The following is an 8,019-nucleotide window of genomic DNA, read 5'->3' as shown; positions in this document are numbered from 1 at the left end:
GGATCACCTAAATGTTTTTCTCACAGAGAGCGGTCAAAAGGTGAATCTCTAATTCTCTTCTAAACTTTAATTTTCCAAGTTTAAGGCATAATCAAGGAAGAAGAGAGACATGTCTAAGGAAAAAAAGAAGAAAATGATGTTGGGAGTGGAAGCTAACCATATACTGAGCGCCAATAAAAATTATATTGGTAGCTTGTTATTGTTCTACAGACCCCAGAACAGATAAGTTAACAAAGACCCTGTCTGGTGATCTCATCAGACCACAGAGTTTTAATTTGTTATTTCCTGTAAGTAGAGAAAGTCACTGAGGTCCAGTTATGCTGCTTTTATTCTCCTTCCAAGTTTCTCAGACCATTTCTGGCCCCCAACCCTCCCTATAATCCTATAATCCCTATAATGTTCTGATTTTTACCTATTTTTTTCACTTTCATTTAACATCCCTCAATAAACCTGATTTTTTTTTTCTTTTGTGACATAGGGCCTTGCTCTGTCTCTCAGATTGGAGTGCAATAGCATCATCAGAGCTTACTGCAAGCTCAAATCCCTAGGCTCCAACAATTCTCCTGCATCAGCCTTTCAAGCAGCTAATTTTTCTATTTTTTTGTAGAGACCGGGTCTCTCTTTTACTCAGTCTGATCTCAAACTCCTGGCCTCAAGCAATTCTCTCACCTCTGCCTCCCCAAGTGCCAAGACCATAGGCAAAAGCCAATGCTTGCTCTATTTTTCTTTTTTCATCCTTATACTTATATCCCAAACCTCTTCAAACCCTTAGGCTCCAAATCTACTTCTAGATCTCTTTCTTCTAGTAGTAACCATTCTCTAAACATGAGAAAATCTGAGATAGACGCACATGAGAGAAGTAAGGGACAAGTGATGACAGCAACAAAAGTCAAGGATGGCTATCAAGTAAAATCAGGACAAAGTAAAGAGCAATTTGCTCCTACTTCTGCTGACACTTCCCTTTGTCACTGTAATGATTTTGTTCACTAATAGAAGATTCCAAAAGCAAAAACTGCCACTTTAAAATGTTTCACAAGAACTAAATAAAGTCTATAGGCTGGGCGCAGGTGCCTCACACCTGTAATCCTTGCACTCTGGGAAGCCAAGATGGATGATCAGTTGAGCTCAGGAGTTTCAGACCAGTCTGAGCAAAAGACCCAGTCTCTACTAAAAATAGAAAAACTGAGGCAAGAGGATCTCTTGAGCCCAAGATAGAGGTTGCTATGACCTAATGACACCATGGCACTCTATCCAGGGGGACAATTTAAGACTCTGTCTCAAAAAAAGACAAGGGGAAGCCTTGAGCCCAAGAGTTTGAGGTTGTTGCCTCAGCCTCAACAGAGGCCTCCCAAGTGCTAGGATTACAGGTGTGAGCCACTGCACCCAGCCTGATGCTAGAAATTTGAACAGGCCAAAAAGAAGTGGTAAAGTGCTTCCTTTAAGAGAAAGCTTGAATTAGGAAAAGTATCACATACTAAGGCTGCTAAGATCTACGGTAAGAACAAATTGTGGACTAAAAAACATCGTGAGCCCCCCACCCCCAGATAACTGAATGGACCCCCTCTTGGCCAAGGGGACCCCAGAAATACCCTAATGCTGAGTTACTGGCCATGAGAAAATAGGTAAGACATGCCTCTTTATGCCCCCTCCCTTCTTGGAGATGCCCTTTCTCATTTATTATCAGGCCTAAGGCTACACAAGACAAAAAATTTAAATAACACCTGCAGGTCATTAATTTACTTAACAGATCACTTCAGTTCTCTGTGTCTGGGTGGCTTGTCTAATTAATAGACTTCCTTATATTAAACATTCCAACCCTTTAGAAAAAGCTTCATTTCTTTAACCAATTACAAATTAAAGACTCTTTAAACCCACCCTATAACCTATAATGCTGCTTCCAAATGCCCTGCCTTTTCAGGTCCACTCAATGTATATTTTCCTTGTACTGATTTATGACTTTATATATGCAGGTCACTACAAAAGTTTTGTTATTTTTGTTTGTTTGTTTTGAGACAGAGTCTCACTCACTCTCAGTAGAGTGCTATAGCATTGTAGCTCACCGCAACCTCAAACACTTGCCTTAGCCTCCCAGGCAGCTGGGACTACCCACCCCAATGCCTGGCTAGTTTTTGAGACGGGAGTCTTGTTTTTGTTCAGGCTGGTCCCGAACTTCTGAGTTCAAGGGATCCACCCGCCTCAGCCTCCCAGAGTGCTGGGATTACAGCATGAGCCACGGCACCTAGCCACTGTGAAAGTTTTAAGAGAGATGTCATGGTCCATTATTTCATTTCCAAGCAACAGTGTCCTTTCTGATTCACCCATCACATTCAACTTGCTCAGTTTATCACTGTTGCTAGGAGGACTTCATTTGTTTCCACCTGTGTGGATTTTACATCTCTTGATTTTGTGTACTTTAAAACTTTTGAAATGACCCACATATAATTCCTGTCTCCATAAAATGTATAAAACCAAGCTATAACCAAACCTTAAGGCTTGTTGGATATGGCTCACCAGGCCATGGTTGCACATATTAGGCCCAGAATTAACCTTTTTAAATTATTTTACAGAGTTTGGGTTCTTTTCTGTCGACACAATCTGTCCATGAAATTGTTAAGAAAAAAAAATGCATGCTAGCTTGCTGTCACACCTCAAAGTGAAAAGTCACAGCATAGTATGTGATATGTAATATGTGCTTACTTAAGATGGAAAAGGAGACTTCAGGATGAAGCTGAGTATATCCTTCCCAGTCACTGGCTGCCAGAAACTCATTGAAGTGGACAATGGATGAAAACTTTCTATGAGAAGAAAGTTTCTATGAGAGTACTTTCTATGAGAAGAACATGGCCACAGAAGTTGCTGCTGATGTGCTGGGTGAAGAATGGAAGGGTTATGTGGTCTGAATCAGTGGTGGAAACAACAAGCAAGGTTTCCCCATGAAGCAGGGTGTCTTAAACAATGGCTGGGTCCGGCTGCTGCTGAGTAAGGGGTGTTCCTGTTATAGACCAAGGAGAACTGGAGAAAGGAAGCACAAATCTGTTCGGGGTTGCATTGTGGATGCCAATCTGAGTGTTCTCAACTTGGTTATTGCAAAGAAAGGAGAGAAGGATATCCCTGGACTGACTGACACCACGGTACCTCGGCATCTGGGACCTAAAAGAGCTAGCAGAATCCACAACTTTTCCATCTGTCTAAAGATGATGACATTCACCAATATGCTGTGAGAAAGCCCTTAAACAAAGAAAGTGAGAAACCTAGGACCAAAGCACCCCAGATTCAGCATCTTGTAACTCCAAGTGTCTTGTAACATAAACACCAGCATATTGCTCTGAAGAAACAGCATACTAAGAAAATAAGGAAGAGGCTGCCGAATATGCTAAACTTTTGGCCAAGAGAATGAAAGAGGCCAAAGAAAAGCACCAGGAACAGACTGCCAAGAGACACAGGCTGTCCTCTCTGACAGCTTCCACTTCTAAGACTGAATCCAGTCAAAAATAAGGATTTTTTTGAGTAACAAATAAATGAGATCTTATTTCAAAAAAAAAGATAGAAAAGGCATTAAATTTGTGGGCTGAAGACCTCAATAAAAACATGTTCTGACAACAACCAGGTTCCTACTATTTACATTTCTAGGCATCTACCAGGAGTCTTGGAACATATCCCCCATGGATAAGAGGGAGACTACTATAGTAGTGAAGAAAAGGGAAGTCCAGCTGCATGTGGTGGCTCACATCTATAATCCCAGCATAATCCCAGCACTCTGGGAGGCCAAAGTGGGAAGATCACTTTAGCTCAGGAGTCTGAGACCAGCCTGAGCAAGAGCAAGAGTCCATCTCTACTAAAAATAGAAAAATTAGCCAAGCATTACAGGGGGCACCTGTAGTCCCAGCTACTCAGGAGGCTGAGATAAGAGGATCTCCTAAGTCCAAGAGTTTGAGGTTGCTGTGAATTAGGCAGACAGAGGGCATTCTAGCCTGGGCAACAGAGTGAGACTCTTGTCTCTAAAAATAAAAAAAAATCTGAAAAACTCTTATAGCCAAAAAAACCTAAGGAGACACGACAAGCAAATATAACCCACAATTCTAGATGGGATCCTGAAACAGATATTAATAAACCCTGGACTTCAGTTAATAACAGACGTCAACATTGGTTCATTAATTATAACAAATGCATTATACAGGTGGTCCCTAGGTTACAGAATTGATACCTTCCCGAAAACACCTTTAGGTCAGATTTGTATATAATTCAGATCCTTGATGAACAACATATATATGGTAATAATAATAATATAGTATTATAATGGTTCATATGTGGTAATAATAACATAGTATAATACTGTAATAATAATAATAATACCCTTGTATGGTAACAATGTTACAGAAACTATTGTGCTCTTTTTAATTCAAACATACATAACATAAAAACAAACTCACACAAAATGTTTAGACAGGAAACTGGGGAAATTTCAAAAAGAACAAACACTCGCCTAATGATGCATTAACATTAGGCTACCAGGAATACTACACTTATTTTGATCTTCTAACCAAATCAGTAATAATCATGGTACACCCACAGCTCAGTGGTTAGGGCGCCAGCCATATGCTCCGGTGCTGGTCAGTTTGAACCTGGCCCTGGCCTGCTAAAAAAAAAAAAAAAAATACCAAAAACACAACTGGGCATTTGGCAGGCACCTGTAGTCCCAGCTACTTGGGAGGCTGAGGCAAGAGAATCACTTGAGCCCCAGATATTAAGATTGCTGTGAGCTATGACTCCCCAGCACTTTACCGAGGATGACAAGGTGAGACTCTGTCTCAATTAAAAAAAAAAAATCTTGGCTTGGCACCTGTAGCTCAAGCGGCTAAGGTGTCAGCCACATATACCAGACCTCGTGGGTTTGAATCTAGCCCAGGCCTGCTAAACAACAATGACAATGACAACCAAAAAGTAGCTGGGCATTGTGGCAGGTGCCTGTAAGTCCCATCTGGGAGGCTGAGGCAAGAGAATCACTAAAGCCCAGGAGATCGAGGGTGCTGTGAGTGGTGATGTCACAGCACTCTACCCAGGGCAAAAGCTTGAGGCTCTGTCTCAAAAACAAACAAACAAAAAAAAACTTTCCATTTTAATAATTAATCCACAATGCTAGTTAGCAATAATTGATGCTTTCATTGGAACACTGTCTTTGACATGTTCCATTGTTCTGACTTCATAATTGTGCCCATAGTCCAGCAACTGAAGGCTAATGCTTGGCATCTAGCCTTGCTCCAATTATTTTTACTTTCATTTCTAATCATCTTTGTCTTTGCTGCAGGCTCAAATGGACTAACAGTGGACTTTTTCTTTGGAAGCAGGGTCATAGGATAAACACAGACTCACACAATCAAATCTAAAAGTTAAGACAAAAATTATGCTGTACATAAGCGATCACATAAACAATAAGACTTGCGGGAGGGAGGGAGGGGGAGGGAATGGGTGGAGGGAGGGGGATTTGAGAGTTCACTTCTGTGGTTTATCTTACAAGGGTACAAGTGAATCTTTCTATGAGTAGAATATGAACGTTTTAACACAATAACTAAGAAAATTACATGAAGGCTATGTTGACCAGTTTGATGGAAGTGTTTCGGATTGTGTGTGAAAACACCACACTGTACCCCAGAAGTGCATTAATGTACGTAGTTACCATTCAATAAAAAAAAAAAAAACCAATAAGACTTGCCACTAGCACAGAGATACTATATCAAAGAATTGCTACCAGGGATGTCCAATCTTTTTTTTTCCTGCCACACTTTGCAATAAGAGAAAAGTTGTCTTAGGCCACACGTTAAATACATGAAGCACTAACGACACCCAATGAGTAAAAAGAGAAAGTCCGTGTATAACTTTCTAGATATATCCAACACCATAAATAAACAAAACAGGCCTCAAGTAATCTGCATATGGACACCCCTGACAGGTTTATTTACATACACAGAAGACACTAGTACCCAAATTTTTAATTTAATTATATAATGACAAATTGTCTTCATGGAAAGCCTTGGTAACATGTTTGGAAATACAGAATACCACCAAGTCCGTAATCCAAGAATTACCTGTACTAACATAAGATGTTAATAAAGAGAAAATGGCCAGGCACGATGGCTCGCTCTTGTATGACTAGCACTTTGAGAGGCCAAGGAACGTGGGAGGACTGTGTGAGGCCAGAAGTTTAAGACCAGACTGAGCAAGAGCAAGACATCATCTCTACAGACAACAGAAAAATTAGCTGGGCATGGTGGCATGAGCCTATAGTCCCAGCTACTTGGGAGGCCAAGGTAAAAGGCTCCCTTGAGCCCAGGAGTTTGAGATGAAATAAACTATGGTGATGCCACTGCACTTCTAGCCCAGGCAACAGTGAGAGTTTGAGATTGCTGTGAGTAGAGTGACAAAGTGAGACTCTGTCTCAAAAATAAATAAATAAATAAATAATACATAAAGTCTGTTAATAAAATAATTTTTAGTACAGTTTATATTAAATCAAGGTGCCTTGGCACCTGTACTCAATGAGTAGGGCACCAGCCACATACACCACAGCTGGCGGGTTCAAGCCCGGCCAGAGCCTGCTAAACAACAATGACAACTACATCCAAAAATAGCTGGGCATTGTGGCAGGCGCCTACAGTCCCAGCTACTCAGTATACTGAGGCAAGAGAATTGCTTAAGCCCAAGAGTTTGAGGTTGCTGTGAGCTGTGACTCCATAGCACTCTACCAAGGAAGACGTAGTGAGACTGTCTCAAAAAAAAAAAAAAAAGAAAAAGAAAAATTAATAATTAATTAATCAAACCACAATTAGATACCACTTAATACCCACAAGGATGTCTATAATCATATTGACAAGGATATGGAAAAACTGAACTTCCATATGCTGCTTGTGGAAATGTAAAATAGCATAGTCACTTTAGAAATTACTCTGGACAATCCTCAAAGTATTAAAAATAGAGTTACCATTTGACCCAGCACTTCTTCTCTTAGGTATATTACTTAAGAGAAATTAAAATACATGTTCACACAAAAAGTTATTCACAAATGTTCATGGCAGCATTATTCACAGTATCAAAAAAAAAATAAAATAAAACAACCAAAACCCCCATCAACTGATAGACAGATGTGTTGTATTCATACCACGATTATTATTCAGCCATTATAGGAATGAAGTACTGATGTGTGCTACAATATGGATGAACCCTGAAGGCATTATGCTAAGTGAAAGAAGCCAATCATAAAAGATCATCTATGATATGACGCCATTTATATGAAATGTCCAAAATAGGCACATCTATAGAGACCAAAAGTAGATTAGTGGTTGTCTACAGCTGAGAGATGTGAAGGAAATGTGACTGGTAATAGGTACAGCATTTCTTTTTAGGGTGATGAAAATGTTCTAAAGTGATTGTGGTGATGGTTTCTCACTGCTGTGTATATATTAGAAACCACTGAATTGTATGCCTTAAAAGGGTGAATTGCATGGTATATGAATTATGTCTCATATAATTATTTTTAATTATTATGAACTCATATAGTTATTTTTAAATCAGTTTCTTTTGAGACAGAGTCTCACTTTGTCTCTCTTGGTAGAGTACTCTAGTGTCATAGCTCACAGCAACCTCAAAATCTTGGGCTCAAACGATTCTCTTGCCTCAAGTAGCTGGGACTACAGACACCTGCCACACGTACGCTTGGCTATTTTTAGAGACAGGGTCTCGCTCTGGCTCAGGCTGGTCTCAAACCTGTGAGCTCGGGCAATCCACCTGCCTCAGCCTCTCAGAGTGCTAGGATTACAGGCTTAAGCTACCGTGCCTGGCCCACAGTCTCCCTTTTTGTGAAACAAGGACATTCTTTTGTTTCATGTCTGTGGTTTAAATCAGGTCCTCATAAACACCAGTAGCTGCCACCTAATAAAACTGGATGACTTCAAATGCTCAGCAAACAACTTCTGTGTATATAAGATTTTAAGACCTCAAGACACTTAAAAAAAAAAAAATTTTTTT

At 40.1% G+C, this 8,019-nt stretch overlaps 1 pseudogene; it reads left to right on the top strand.

Moving 5' to 3' along the window:
* The first annotated feature begins 2,722 nt into the window (after window positions 1-2,722).
* LOC100945211 lies at window positions 2,723-3,495 on the top strand (annotated as a pseudogene).
* The last annotated feature ends 4,524 nt before the right edge of the window (window positions 3,496-8,019 follow it).

Source organism: Otolemur garnettii, unplaced genomic scaffold (genome assembly GCF_000181295.1).
Source record: "Otolemur garnettii isolate 467f Iridium unplaced genomic scaffold, OtoGar3 scaffold00008, whole genome shotgun sequence".
In the NCBI taxonomy this organism is placed as follows: Eukaryota; Metazoa; Chordata; class Mammalia; order Primates; family Galagidae; genus Otolemur; species Otolemur garnettii.
This window is presented reverse-complemented; position numbering and strand designations above follow the sequence as displayed.